Source organism: Neovison vison, chromosome 1 (assembly GCF_020171115.1).
Source record: "Neovison vison isolate M4711 chromosome 1, ASM_NN_V1, whole genome shotgun sequence".
Taxonomy (NCBI): domain Eukaryota; kingdom Metazoa; phylum Chordata; class Mammalia; order Carnivora; family Mustelidae; genus Neogale; species Neogale vison.
In genome coordinates, this window is record NC_058091.1 from 93,938,354 (window position 1) to 93,953,976 (window position 15,623).

The following is a 15,623-nucleotide window of genomic DNA, read 5'->3' on the forward strand; positions in this document are numbered from 1 at the left end:
ATCTCTCCAGCCCCTGTCCTGATCTCTCAAGAGAGGAGAGGGGCCCGTAAATGACTAATGTTTAATCAACCGTGCCTGTCTCATGAAGACTCCACAAATCCCCCAGAAAAGGACAGGATTTGGAGAGCTTCCAACCATGAAGCTTGGTGAACATGTATAGGTTTAGGGTGAGTAGGCTCTGAGGGAGTTCCGAAACTCTGTGTCCTTTCGTCATAGGTGCCTCTCTTCCATCGGGCTGTTATCTCCCTTTACAATAAAATCGTGATCTAGTTAAGTAAAATGTTTCTCATAGGTTTTATGAGCCACACTACCAAATTAACCTAACCTGAGGAGGAAGTACCATTTGTTGGAACTTCTAGTTTGTAGGGGGTTCGGACACACAGATAACAGCCTGGCTTTCATCTGGTATCTGAAGTTGAGGAGGAATTTTGTAGGAGTGACCCTTAACCTGTGAAATTTGATGCTGTTTCTGGATAGATGATGACAGAATTGAGTTTGAATTGTAGGTCACCTTGCTGGTGTCTGGAGAACTGCTTGGTGATATGGGGGATGTCTCCCTCCTGCACACACATTGGAATTTGTCTCAGAACCAAAAGAAACCAAATAGATAATGTGATCTTGGGTTTTTAATGTAAACATAGTGCCACAATAAAAGTAAGTAAAAGTCCCTCTAAACTCTGAAACACTTATTAAGGAAAAAAGAATTACTCGATAATGAATGAGAAGAGGGCAAAGTCAATACATCCTAAGGCAATCACCTTGAGAAGGATATATATAATGATGAGCTTGAGATTTCAACTTTTAAATGTAGATTGTTGATGGGAATGAGTAACATTACTTTTCAGGAATGCTTCCCCTATGACATCATGCTAACAGTTCTCTCGGGGTCCAGGATATTAAATTAAGGAAGTTGTTAGACAACCAATGCTAATTTCCATTTTGTGCAGTAGATGAATCAGCAAAAGGCAATTCGAGTCAAATTCTTTAATAAAACCCAACCCCTCAGGTCCTTAAACTCTGACCATGAGTTTATAGTATACATACAATAAGTAGATGTCAGTGAAAAGGTTCAGAGACGGGACTGAATGGAAAAGAGGACCCTGGTGTATTGCATAGCATGAAGTTTTAAATTATAATGACTGTTCACTCCATATGCTTTTTTGGAATGTTTCCTAGGAGGTGGGCAAGGTGAAGATGTGAAGCATACAAAGATGATGAGCAGAACACAGTCTTCGTTCAAGAATTGAACAGTAAAATGGGGTCAGCAAGGGCATGGGGGATTAAGTGAGGTACAATGGGCTGTGTGCTGTAACAGTGGTTAGTACAAGAGCTGGAAGAACTGAGATGAGTGAGCAATTAGTGACTCTCTCTTGGAGTGTGATGACAAGAATGGAATGATACATACTGGTGATATTGAGCAGGTTGTGGAGAACAGAGGACGAGTATTCCAGAAAGCAGTGGCAGCGTTTGAGAAGGCAGAGAGAGATCATCTGATGAAAGTCACATTCTAGCTAGACAACAGGCTAGGAAGTTTCTGGGGTCTATCAAGTCCCCAGAAATATAAATATATTTCAGACATCTTCTTAATGAAGTGGTTGTAATCTAAGTCATTTTCTTCCTTTAAATAGCCAGAAATTTATTCATAATTTCATTCAGCAGTGTGCATTATGGGCCAAATATCATTTATTCTTTGCAACTCTGTAACATAGGCATGACATTGTTATCTCCATTCTGCATCTGGGGCCAGTGGGTTTAGCCTCTGCCTTCGGCTCAGGTCATGATCTCAGGGTCCTGGGATCGAGCTCTGCATCAGGCTCTCTGCTTAACGGGGAACCTGCTTCCCCCACCACCCACTGCCTGCCTCTCTGCCTACTTGTGATCTCTGTCTGTCAAATAAATAAATAACATCTTTAAAAAAAAAAATCACTCAATCAGACCTGGTATTTGAACTCATACATTTGTCTGTAAGAGCATTCTCTCAACTGCTTTTTGTTTGTGACCATTCAGTTTGTGAGCTTTTTCTATCATATGAGACTTCTTTCTAGTCTATACACCTGTGTGGGCAGATATACATATACAGTGGTTGTTTTTCATTTCCTGACTACATGGATCACATTGTTCATTTTTTAGACATTCTTCAGAATCATTAACCCTTATTCCTCTCCTGTATAAGTGTTGACAGCAGACCTTTCCATGCACTCTTCCAAACACTGACTATATTAACTTATTCAATCCCAAGTAACCTGCTCACAAGCAAACAACTAGGAAGTAGTGAGTGGAGCTGGTGTGTGAACCCAGGAATTAGGACTCCAGAAGCTATGCTCATAACCACTACAATATTTTCCTCTTTAAATCTTAGTTACCTTTCAAATTCCCACACTTGAGCTCCTCTTGCCTGTTAAACTGTCTCAGACTGTGTAAAGCTGAGTTCCCAAGCACCTAACTTATGCCATTGGAACTATGGCACCAGCATGTTCCTACATTGTGTGGTTAGGTGCCCTGTGCATCCTAATTCTTCTGCCCTTACTAGACTAATAGCCCATAGAGGTAAGCATCTAAGACTGACATCATCATAAGCTGCAACTCTCACTTTAATATTTGTCACTTGGAAAATGCTTAATAAATTTTTGTGTAGTTACTAAGATCATAATTATGGATATTAACATCTCATTATTGCATTGTGCTATAAAACATTGATGAAAAAAGTGTTATCACATATGCACAGCTACTCATCTGAACCCTGTCTCTATCTTTTAATCTTATAAATTCTTTATTTTGTTATATATGTGTATATAATAATTATATATATAATGTATATCTATATTACATGTATATATACATATTATATATGTATATAAAATGTATATATACATTATATATAATTATAAATATATAATGTGTGTGTGTGTATATATATATATATATATATATTTCTAAGCATATATATTTATCTTTCCCTTGCTGGCCAGTGACCTGTAATCATTTCTTCTTTTGATTAACAAACTCAATTTCTTCAGAGTAGTTTTATGTTCATACCAAAATTGAGCAGAAAGTACAGAGTACTCCCTATATCTCCTGCCTCCAGACACGGACAGTCTCCGTTACAATACCCCCACCAGAGAGGGACATTTGTTACAGATGATGATCTTACATCAACACCTGATTATCATCTAAACTCCATAGTTTACATTAGAGTTTACTCTTGGTGTTGTACATTCTATGGGTTTTGACAAATGTGCAATCACACGTATCTGTGATTTTAGGATTCCACAGAATAGTCTTACTGCTCTAACAATCTGCAGTGCTCTGCCTGTCCATCCCTTCCTCTCCTTTATCCCCTGACAACTACCGATCTTTTTACTGTGCCTATAGTTGCCTTTTCCAGAATGTCATATAGTTGGAATCATACTATATGTATCTATTTTTCACCTTTTGTTTTTAAATGTAAGCTCTATGACCACTGTGGGACTTGAACTCATGACCCTGAGATCAAGGGTTGCGTGCTCAACCTACTGAACCAGCCAGCTGCTCTTGTTTTTGTTTTTGTTTTTTGTTTTTTGATTGATTGATTTCACTTTGTAGCATGCACTTAAATTTCCTCCATGTCTTTTCATGGCTTGATAGCCCATTTCCTTCTAGCACTGTATAATAGTCCATTGTCCGGATGTACCACATTTGTGTGGTGCTTTTTTCTTTTTTTTTTTTTTTAACACATTTACCTAACGAGGCTTATCTTGTATGCTTCCAAGTTTGGGCAATTATGAATAAAGCTGCTATAAACATCTGTGTGCAGGTTTTTGTGTGGCCATAAGTTTTAACTCACTTGAGTAAATATCAAGGGGTGTGATTGCTGGATCATATAGTAAGAATATGTTCAGTTTTTTAACTTGTCTTTCAAAGGGGCTGTTGCAATCACTTCTGTTTTGGGGATCTCTATTTTTCCTCTTTACTTTTTTTTTATTGTGGTTAAAACACATAACATGAAATTACCCTCTTAATTTTTTTTAAAGATTTATTTATTTTAGAGAGAGAGAGAGCAAGCATTCAGACACAAGTGGGAGGGGCCAAGGGAGAGGGAGAGAGAATCCCAAGCAAACTCTGCATTGAGCATGGAGCCCCATGTGGGGCTCAATCTCACAACCCTGAGATCATGACCTAAGCCGTAATCAAGGGTTGGGTGCTTAACCAACTGTGCCACCCAGGTAACCATACCCTCTTAAATTTTTAAGTATAGAAAAATACTATCATTAACTATATGCACATTATCCTACAGCAAATCTCTAGAAATTTTTTTTTATCTTGCATGACTTAAAGTCTATACCCATGGAACAGCAACTCATTTTCACCTCCCAGCAGTCCCTGGCCACTACCATTGTACTTTCAGCTTTTATGAATGGACTGCTTTAGATCCTCAGATAAGCTGTTGGGCAGTACTTGTCCTTAACTACCACATGATCCAGCAATCTCACTTCTGAGCATTTATCCAAAAGAATTGAAAGCAGGATCTCAAAAAGATATTGGCACTTCATCGTGTATAGCAGCATGATTCAAATGCCAAGAGTTGGGAACAACCTAACTGTCCATCAACCGATGAATGAATGAGAGAATGTGGTATTCACATACAATGGGATATTATTCAGCCTTAAAAAAGGAAGGAAATTCTGTCATAGGTTGCAACATAGATGAGCTGTGAGGACAGTAGGATACCTCTGTACTTTTAATCTCTTTCTAACACCCGGCTATCAGGGAAGCCAAATAACTAAGCTTGTTAGAAGTGTGTCTAAAGTAAAAGTAAAAAGCTCCACAGATACACAGATTTGATCAAAGAGGTTCTGTGATGACACATCCACATTGACATGTATAAATGTAGAGACTTTTCTTGGTCATCCTTGTTTTATATTTTATTATTCATGATATACATTATCACACAATTATAGTCAATATACAGAATATAACTAGAAAACAGGAATAGGCAAAAAATGTTTGCATTTCATTTTGTGTTGGCGATATGTAATGAACAGCTGTGATAGTTTATATAAAATTTGTAAATAAAATCTGTTGTTTAGAAATCATTGTGTCGAGGTCCACGATCCATACTGTTATTAGCAGACTAGCTGTCACATTTATGTCCCTGACTGACATGACAAAGGTTAGGAAAATTTTGTTTGCTGCTAAAATAAATTTTGAGGGTTGATAGATTTAAAAAATTTTGTCATTATGCTATAGCATTTTTTGTTGAGTGGAAGTGTCACCTAAAGGATCCTCCAATTATGCTGGAATGGAAATTTTAGTTTGTATGAAAATAACTGTGTCTTAAAATATCATCTACTTCACTTCACTCACTTTTTTTCCTCTTTGAAAGCCTCTGTGAAGGGAAGTCTTTCTGCACTTTGCTCCCTGTGAATCTCTAGAGAGCCAATTCCATGAGAACGTCAATAAATTCCCTTCAAAACACACACCCGCACAACTTTTTTTACAAGGTTTTTTTTTTGTTTTTGTTTTTGTTTTTTTAAATCTGAGAGGCTCCATGTTTCATTTAACCACAATATTCAGCATTTACGCAGGTTCTGGGGACTTGTGCTAGAATTCATGAGTGTGCCCAGTAATACTTAAGCTGCTTTGGACTCCATCTTCCTTGCTGCTTCATTTGGGCGGGAAGTTGTGCAGACTCAAGACTGGGGGCTGATGTGCCGGCAACTTACCTCATCTTCTCTGAGAGCTTTTAGAAGCTCCTCGTTGGGAGTGTTGGATGGAACACATGGACAGCCCCACCCTAAGATAGTTCATGGAAGTTTATGTGGTTCAAGCAAGGGATAATAACATTTCCTAACCTAAAATATGGTTGTGATAAGCATAATTGGCTTGTTGATCTAGGAGGAAAAATTCCTGTGCAGTTAGCTTTTGGGACTCATAAGACAAATACCACTATTAAGCAAATATAGTCTCTCTTCCTCGCACATACATGTGCACATACTTGAACAAATATAGGTTTGGCATAGAGTAGTGACTCAGTAAACAGTAGGGATTACTGGGGCACCTGGCTGGCTCAGCTGCTAGAGTATGCAACTCTATTTCAGGGTTGTAAGGTCAAGCCCCATGATGGATACTTAAAAATAAAATCTTACAGAAAATCAGTAGGAATTATTATTAGTACAATCATCACCATTATTTTTTTTTTTTTTTTTAGCTATCATCTTAGTCATGGTTATCAGGTGAAAACATTTTTTCTTTAGGTGAAGTTGTGATAAATTTCACTATGACATATTGTTTGATCTTTCTTTCTTTGTTTTTCTGGAGAAATTTGTTCTGTCCTCATTATTTTAGAACCTATAGTCCTGACTAATATTTCATAATGTATGTAGCTGATTTCATACTTTGTTGTGTTTTATATTCTATCATGTTTTGAGCAGGTACCTGGAGGACACTGGGTGCCCCTATCGGATGTTGTGGATGGCATCTTACGTTATGACTTGGGGCATGTTGCGATGTGAAGAGTCCAAAGCTCTTCTCATTTCTTGCTCTCCTGATGTTACTGCTCACACACATTTATTTCTGAGGAATTGTTTGCCTTAGGAGAACTTTATCTCATTACTTCATGAGATGTGTGTTCATAAGAATCATGAGGAGGGTTTTAAATATGCATAGTAAGACCTGAATTAGAATCCCCAAAGGGGGCCCAGGCACTTAAAGGTGCTTGCTAAGGGATTCTAAAGTTTTAAATCACTGAGCTAAACCTGAATAATTGCATCCTTTCACTGCTCAATCATTCACTGAGGCAAATGCCATTCGATACTCAATTCCACAGACTGTTCTTTTTTTCAAGAAACATTTTAGTGGTCATTGCTGGTTTTATTGATTTTTCTTAATTGTTTTTCTGTTTTCTATTTCATTGATTCTCATTTTTATCTTCATTACTTCCTTTCTTCTGTTTCTTTTTTCATTCTAGTTTTTTAAGATGGAATCTTAAGTCATTGATACGTGAGAAGCTTCTTTATAAATTATGCGTTTATGTACTTTTGATGAATTCAACCCTTTATTATTGTGAAATGAACTTTATTCCTTGTAATCTTCTTTGCTCTGCAATTTACTTTTTCTGATATTAATATAACCACAACAGCTTTCTTTTGATCAGTGTTAGTGATGTAGTTTTTGAATGTAGGTGAGGTCCAGGGCCGATGGCCAAGAAGGAATTCTTGAGATGTCTTTGGGGCAACATGATGGTTTTATTAAAGCAGAGGAATAGGACCCATGAGCAGAAAGAGCTGCTACCCTGGAGTTATGAGGGATGGCTGATTATATACTTGGGAGTTGGGGATAAGGAAAAAGGGAAGTTTTCAAAAGAACTTTCATATGCTAAAGATGACGTACAAGATACTGGAGGCCTTGCCATTGTCAAAGTAAGGTTGTTTTTCCCTCTGATAAAGCATTAACATTAGGACAGTTGGGAGCTTCCTGGAAGAATATTAAACTCAGCCCGCCTCAAGTATTTGTCAATAGGCAGCAGGTTATAAGGACATTAATTTTATCTACATTTCCTTCTGGAAGTTAGGTTATTGATAAGGATGCTTTTTCCTTGTAAATCACTAACACGTTTGTAAACTGAGGGAGTTTATATCGTGCAGGACTGTACTCTCTGTACATTAACTATTTGTTTTTCCTTCCCTTAACTTTAGGGCAGCTGAGAGTGCCTGGGGAATGTCACACCTGTTTCACCTGGGAGGGAGGTGGCTGGGCGCTATCAGCTTATGCTTTGTCCTCAGCTTTTCTTTTGCTCCCTCTTCATTAGCATGGTCTATCTCTTTTTCATCTTTAATTTTTTAACCTATTTATATCTTTATATTTAAAGTACATTTCGTGTAGGCAAAATGTAGTTAGCTTTGCTTTCTTACCCAATCTGATAATATCTGACTTTTAATTTAGGTGTTTAGACTATTTACATTGAATGTGGCTATTGACAGTGAAGTTTATTTCTCTCATCCTGTTTATTTTCTACCTGTCCCATCTGTGATGGTTAATTTTATGTGTCAATTTGACTGGGCCACAGAGTGCTGGATATTTGGTTAAAAGTTATTCTGGGTGTGTCTACAAGGATATTTCTGGATGAGATTAACATTTGAATCTGTATACTGAATAAAACAGATTGTCCTCCTTAACTGGGCTCTGTTCAGTTAATGGAAAACCTGAATAGATGACAAAGGTCCTCCCGCAGAAGGAAGACTGTTGTGTCTTCAAGCTGGGACCTCAATCTTCTCCTGTCTTTGGATTTTGACGAAACTTAACACCATCAGCTCTCCTTGTCCTTAGAACTTAGGCTCACAGTGGAACTATATCATTTACTCTCCTCAGATTGTCTAACTGAAGGCCTTGGGACTTCTTAACCTCTAGAATCGTGTGAGTCAATTTCTTATAATAAATCTCTCTCTTTCTAACACACACACACACACACACACACACACACCCTGTTGGTTTTTTTTCTTTGAGGAATCCTAACACACCATCTGGACTTTGTTCTTCTTTTCCTCTTTTACTTTTATGATACCATCTTATTTCTGTTGTTGGTTTATTAGCTACAACTCTTTGTTTTGTTATTTTGGTGGTTGCTTTATGAATTATTATATACATCTTTGATCACACAGTCTCCCTTCTAGTGATAGACGCTCACATAGAGCATAAGAACCATACAGTATTGTAGTTCTGTTTCTTCACTCCTGTTCTTCGTGACATTGTCATTCACTTTACTTTTACATATGGTATACAGCTATACTACATTTTTATTACTTTTGCTTAAACGATGAAATTTCCAAGAGTTTCAACCTATAAAAAAATCTTATATGTATATAATTATATTTATGCACATAGTTGTATTTCTGTTGTTCTTCACTCTTTGTGTAGACACATATTTCCATCTGGCATCATTTTACTTCCACCTTAAAGACTTCTTTGAACACTTCTTGTGTAGTGTGGGTTTGCTGCTGCTGAATTCTTTCAGCTTTTGTGTTTCAAAATGTCTTTATTTGCCTTTGCTTTTGAAATGCATTTTCTCTGGCTATAGAATTCTAGGTAAATCTCTGCCTCTGCCCCATTACCCCTTACTACTTTTAACACTGTTCTACTGTTTTTTTCTTTCAGATTCTTTCTAGTGAGAAAATCTTTGTTCCTCTGTGTGTGATATGCCCTATTTCTCTGGTTGCTTCTAAAATTTTCTTACAATCCCTGGTTTTCAGCAAATCAATTTTGATGTGCCTTGATGTAGTATTTCTTTGTGTGTCTTATACTTGGAGTTTATTGAACTTGGATCTATGGGTTTAGAATTTTACTCAAATTTGGAAAAAAATGCAATTATTTTTTGGAACATTTTTCTGCTAAAGTGACTCCAACTACATATCTATTAGGCCATTTAAGGATGTTCTACAGCTCACTGATTCACTTTTAATTTTTAAATTTTATTTATTTATTTTTAAAGAGTTTATTTATTTATGAGAGAGAGAGAGAGAGAACACAAGGGGTTCTTGGGGAGGGGTAGAAGGAGAGGGAGAAACAGACTCCCTGCTCAGTAGGGAGCCCAACATGTGGCTCCATCCCAGGACTCTAGGATTATGACCTGAGCCGAAGGTAGATGTTAAACTGACTGAGCTCCCCAGGTGCCCTGATTCACTTCTGATTTTATTAAATTTCTGTTTTTTTCAATATGCTTCATTTTGGGTTTCTATTTTTCTTCAAATTCACCAGTCTTTTCTGATCTAGTTTGCTAATGTACTGTCATTCCCATTCAGAATTTTTTTTTAATTATTATTTTTAATCTTGGACATTATAGTTTTCATTTTAGAAGCTTGATTTGGGACATCTTTGTATTTTATATTTTCCATACCTCTAGGTAACTTTCAAATATAAACATGGACTATAGTCATAACAACTGTTTTAATGTCCTACTCTGCTAAATTCTAGTATCTGTCTCGAATCCGAGTCAGTTTTGATTGGTTGATTTACCCACTCATTAGAGATGATACTTTTCTCGTTGGTTGTTTTTTTTTGTTGTTGTTGTTGTTGTTGTTTTGTTTTGTTTTTGTTCTTTTTACCTCCCAACTCCATCTCTTCAACTTGAGAAGTCTGGATTCTTCCTCCTTGGGTCACACCTCGAAACTCTCTCAAGGCAAAAAGTGGTGCCAGGGAAGGACAGAGTGACAAAGGAGTCTCATAGTCTCATAGGAGGTGAGAAGGAAATCCTTGAAGATGTCTGCAGTATGAATCTTCCAGCTGGAGAAAGGGACTAGGCTCTGAGAAGGAAATAAAGAGAACTGAAAAATAGGTAGCTCTCATAAACTTCAATGTACTAATTTATTTATCAAGTCATTTGTTATAGGTCATGGGTAGCTAAAATAATTATTGCATCCAGTGAAATGATTTAGATAAACTCAAGTTGGTTTCCAGCTAAGATGAAAGCAATCCTTCATAACCATGGCCTCAGAAACTGAGTACAGGCTAATGTTCTGAAAATAAAATGTTGTTAGATAAATTATTTGTTGTAGCTCAAGTGACAAGTTGGATTACTTCAGTTTAGTTGATGCATAGTTTTTGCTTTTTTTTTTTCTTTCTCTAGGGAAGGAACATTCACTGAGATGGAGTTTTACAATGATTGCTTTCCTTATCTAAATGGAGGAACAATTCTGTCTCTTTCTTGATGCCCAAGTTTTTATGTTAAATTTCAGGGATGCAGCATTAACTCGAAACCATCTATTTGAGTGTTATTGGTGTATGAAAAACAAAGGAGATTAAGGAAAAATGAGCAAACAAGAAAATCTTCCTTTATCAAAATCTGGAGCCTGAGGCTTAGTAAAAAGCTTATAAGTAAAAAGCTGTATTGAAGGATCAGAAAAACTAGTACCATGGCTAGTCATCTGAAGAATTTAGATGCAAGAGAGAAGAGATAAAAGTCAACTCAGACTCCTACATGCATTCTCTTTTTTCACAAGGGGATGAGTCAACACTATCAAGACTTACTGTATAGGATCTCTAAACAACATCCTGGTTCCTTGCCTCTTGTTCTGCTTCTTACCGGGAACTCTTTTCCTTCCTCTTTTTCACTGATTGACTCATTCAACAAATATTTACTGAGTGCCTACTGAGTCTGTTTCTGATATTGTGCTTGGCCCTGAGAACACTGTCAGTGACCAAGAGACACAGTCTCTGTTCTCATGAATTTTTCTGTCAGGCACAAGAGACACAAGTTGAAAAGGTAGTTGCCAGTTTTACAAAGGACTAGTTCAAGATTATTTGGGACTATGTAGCAGGGGATCACAATTTAACGGACTAGATGCTGGAAAATCTTATCCTGGTGGTGGCACTGAGATACTTTTGGCTAAGCTCGTGAGGTGTGTGAGATGTGCACTTCACAGTTTCTTGTCTTGGGTGGATACCAAGGGTTCCAACAGTAATTGGGTGCTGGATCTGATAAAGGGGTCTTGTCCTGGGTTTGATGCTTTTATCTACTTCAGTATCCTTATGAAGCATATTCTCTCATTTCCATTGGCGTATTTTTTGTTTCTAAAATAGAGATTTGCTGCCACAAGATTTTGGAGACATTTTAAATTCCCCTTAATTCTTATTGGATAGGTATTTATCCCAATTGTAATTAAAAAATTTTGTGTTGTAGGATACAAAAATACTTATTTGAAGGGATATATGCACCCCAGTGTTATAACATTATCAACAATAACACAATTATGGAAAGGGCCCAAAAGTTCATTGACAGATGAATGGATAATGAAGATGCAATACGTGTGTGTGTGCGTGCGCGTGCATGCGTATAGACACACACACACACACACACACACACACAGAGGAATATTAGTCATCAAAAAGGATGAAAGTTTGCTATTTGCAGTGACATGGATGGAACTAGGGAGTATCATGCTAAGCAAAATAAATCAGTCGGACAAAGACAAATGCCATATGATTTCACTCATTTGTGGAATTTAAGAAACAAAACAGATGAACATGGGGAATGAAAAACAAAGAGACGCAAACCAGGAAACAGACTCTTAACAATGGAGAAAAAAGGTTTACTGTAGGGGAGGTGGGCAGGGAATGGCTTAAATAGGTGGAGATTAAGGAGGGCACTTGTGATAATAAGCACTGGGTGTTGTATATAAGCGATGAATCACTAAATTCTACACTTGAAACTAATATTATGCTGTATGCTAACTAACTGGAATTTAAATAAAAACTTGGAGAAAAAAACCCTTTTGTGTAGTGACCTTGAAACCCCATTAAAATGGAAACTCCATGAAGGCAGGAATGAACTTTGTCTTTTTACTGTTATATCCTTAGCACCTAGTAGATTTCCTAACTTATAGTGAACAAATGGATATTCTTTTCTTTAATATTTATTCATTTATTTATTTTTTAAAAGATTTTATTTATTTGACAGACAGAGATCACAAGTAGGCAGAGAGGCAGGCAGAGACAGAGGGAAGAAGTCTCCCTGCTGAGCAGAGAGCCATATGTGGGGTTTGATGCCAGGATCCTGGGATCACGACCTGAGCCGAAGGCAGAGACTTAACCCACTGAGCCACCTAGGTGCCCCATATTCTTTTCTTTTAAATAGAGAATATTATCCCTTTTGTCATATGAACACAATTATATCGCATCTTCCAAACCACTGGTGTCTTCCTTCTTGAAATTCCAATGTTTGGAATTCTCCTTGGACACTTAACTCTTTCTGTAACTGCTAGTTATCTTTTCATATAGACTGTAAGGGTAACTAACCCTAGAACTTTGGTCTGCTGAAGCTGCAGTCAGAGATTTCATCTTGTGACAAGCCTGAATTTATACACAAGGCATAGTTTGACCTTAGTAGAGAATCTGCAGGCAAATCAAGGAACTCAATGTTCTTTGCATTATTCTGTACCTCCCCCCACAACCCATTTAAGCATCTTTTCATTATTCTCATTCCAGCATTATTCTTTGGAGAGACACAAAATAGCTTTTAAGTTAAAATCATATACCTCCAAGAAAGATAAATTTGTCCTCTAAGACCAGGCTTTTAAAAACTAGCTTATCTACAGTGAGTGGGAGATGAATTAAGGCATGACTTATGATGAGAGTATTTTAAAAAATGGAATCACATGGGAGTGCCTGGATGGCTCAGTTGGTTAAGCAACTGCCTTCAGCTCAGGTCATGATCCTGGAATCCTGGGATCGAGTCCCACATTGGGTTCTCTGCTCCGTGGGGAGCCTGCCTCTCCCTCTGACCTCTCCCCTTTCATGTTCTCTCTCTCTCTCTCAAAAAAAAAAAAAAAAAAAAGTAATCATATGGATAGCCAAGATATGGAAGCAACTTAAGAGTCTATCAAGGGATGAATAGATAAAGAAGATGATGTGTGTGTGTGTGTGTGTGTATAATCATATATATATGTAATATATATATGTAATTATATATATATAATACATATATGTATTACATATAATACATATTACATATATAATGTAATATACATATGTAATTATATATATATATAATGGGATATTATGGAATATTCCTGAATGTGGAATATGGAATAATATGGAATATTATTCAGCCATGAGAAAGAAAGAAATCTTTTTGTGACGATGTGGATGGACCTTGAGGGCATTATGCTAAGTGAAATAAGCCAAGCAAAGACAAATACTGATGGTATCACTTAATATGTAGAATCTTGAAAAAGAAAAAAAAATCAAACTCAGAGAAAGAGTAAAAAAGTGATTGCCAGGGCTGAGTGTTGAGAGAACTAGGAAGAGGTTGGCCAAGGGTACAAACTTTCAGCTATAAGATGAATAAGGCCTGAGGACCTAACTTAAAACATGGTGACTAGGGTTGGTAACACTGTACTAGACAATTGAGATTTGCTAAGAGAATAGAACTTCAGTGGTCTCATAAAACAAACAAACAAACAAACAAAATATGTGAGGTAATGGGAGTATTAATGAACTCAGTGGAGGAAAATCTTTTCACTATATATATGAAATCACCATGATGGCCACTTTAAATATCTTGGAATTTCTTATGTCAGCTATATCTCAATAAAACTAAATTTAAAAAAATGAGATCATATAATTGGAAAAGCACAATCACAGTGTTGATAGGATGGGATATTTAAACCAAATTACATTGAAAATCCAGGAAAATTTCTTTTTGGGGCCTGGTCTAAAATCATCTTATCTTTTAGAAGGCTTGCCTAAAATGACTGTGTTTATTGACACGTTATTTACATTTTTTTTCTCTCTAAAATAAATAGGATTTCCCAGTTTCATCCATGAAAACTTATCTGAAGCACTGTTAGGTGTGGGTTAAGGGTTTCACTGACCTTGTCAACCAACGTTTAACAAGATTCTCCCAGGAGCTGAGCAGTGTAAACCTTGCACAGGTGCTGAATTTCTCTGCATCCCAGTATTCCCACTGACAAAAAAGGGGGATAAGAACCAAATCTTCCGGGGCGCCTGGGTGGCTCAGTGGGTTAAGCCGCTGCCTTCGGCTCGGGTCATGATCTCGGAGTCCTGGGATCGAGTCCCGCATCAGGCTCTCTGCTCGGCACGGAGCCTGCTTCCCTCTCTTTCTCTCTGCCTGCCTACTTGTGATTTCTCTCTGTCAAATAAATAAATAAAATCTAAAAAAAAAAAAAAAGAAAGAAAAAGAAAAAAGAACCAAATCTTCCTCACAGCATTGCTGTGGTCTTGCAGGGAACAACGTGTGGGTAAAGCTAAGCACCATCTGAATTACAGGGAGCGAACCCGTTCAGCGCTGGACATTGGATCCTGCGGCTGGTTCATGGCACAGCACAAAGCCTCATTTTCCATGCTGACACACATTTGGGGGCTATAATCCAGGTCAGGACAAAGTGTTAAATTTTAGGATTTTAAAAAATAATGTGTGAGCTTCTCTTTTTCTATTTTAGTGGTCTTTCTTAAGCAATTAGAAGAGGTAATTGAAAAGAGTATGTTTTGATTAAAAAAAAATGGCCTTAAAAGACAAACAATGAATAAAAGCTTTCGGATTTAATTCTTAATTATTGCAAGATTGATCTGAGATGTTTAAAACTGCAGAGAAAAAAAGTGAGGATATGGTGTTTTAAAGCACAGTCAGCAAATGGTGTTATTCTAGTTTCTGATCAATATAGTGGCCAAGTAGCTGCTGGTGGTTTTTTAATCACCAAAAAGTTAAGCTTCCAAAAATTGCATCTCTCCTCATAATTCAATAAGATGAGATTATTTTTTCCAAAGATATGATTGGTCCTTTCAGCAGAGGGGTGGAGAGAGCAGGAAAGTCTAGAAAATGAATACCTTTCACTTGATAATGTTTAAAAGCAGCTCAAGGGTTCGGTGATAGAGGTTGATTTGGGGAAGAACCAGTAAGAAGGCATCGCAGGATCGGAGCAAACCCAGCCTGAGAAGCCCAGGGAGAGAAACTTCTTTCTGGCAGTCCTTTAAATTGGTGAGTTTTAACCAGGGGATGAAATAACTAAGAAACAACAGATTCTAAGATTTCCTGTTTGGAAAATAGGACTTGGCGTGGAAAGGTCAGTCAGAGGGAATTAAGAGGATGGGCTAGGCCTGATTCATGGGGCACACAGACAATGGGGTCCCCTCCC